Source organism: Pterocles gutturalis, unplaced genomic scaffold (assembly GCF_000699245.1).
Source record: "Pterocles gutturalis isolate BGI_N339 unplaced genomic scaffold, ASM69924v1 scaffold45584, whole genome shotgun sequence".
In the NCBI taxonomy this organism is placed as follows: domain Eukaryota; kingdom Metazoa; phylum Chordata; class Aves; order Pterocliformes; family Pteroclidae; genus Pterocles; species Pterocles gutturalis.
The window spans coordinates 1-386 of NW_010134845.1; positions in this window are offsets into that span (position 1 = coordinate 1).

A 386-nucleotide genomic window follows, 5' to 3' on the forward strand; every position below is an offset into this window, starting at 1 on the left:
CACCCGGCGCTGGCAGCCCATGTCTGTGTGTGTGTCTGCGTATGTGTGTGTGTACGGGGAGATGGGGCCCCAGGGCTGCTCCTCTGATTGCTGGTGGCAACAAGGCCCCAGCCCCCTTGTCCTGGGGGAGGTCCTCCAGCGGGGAGCCAGAGCCTGCCCTGTGCTCCCCTGCCACGGATGGGTGAGGGTCGGCTTCACGGAACGAATGGGTAGTGCTGTGCTGTGTGGAGTGTAAAACTCGGGCGTGAATTTCACTTCTGGTTTCTTGTTAGCGAGAGCTGGCGGTGCAGCCAGAGCTCAGCTTCGGAGGGAAAGGAAGTGGTAAGTGATCCAGTTCTGCTGCAGGGAATGTGAAGCTATTGGCTGGGGGGGGGGTTGCAAAGGGG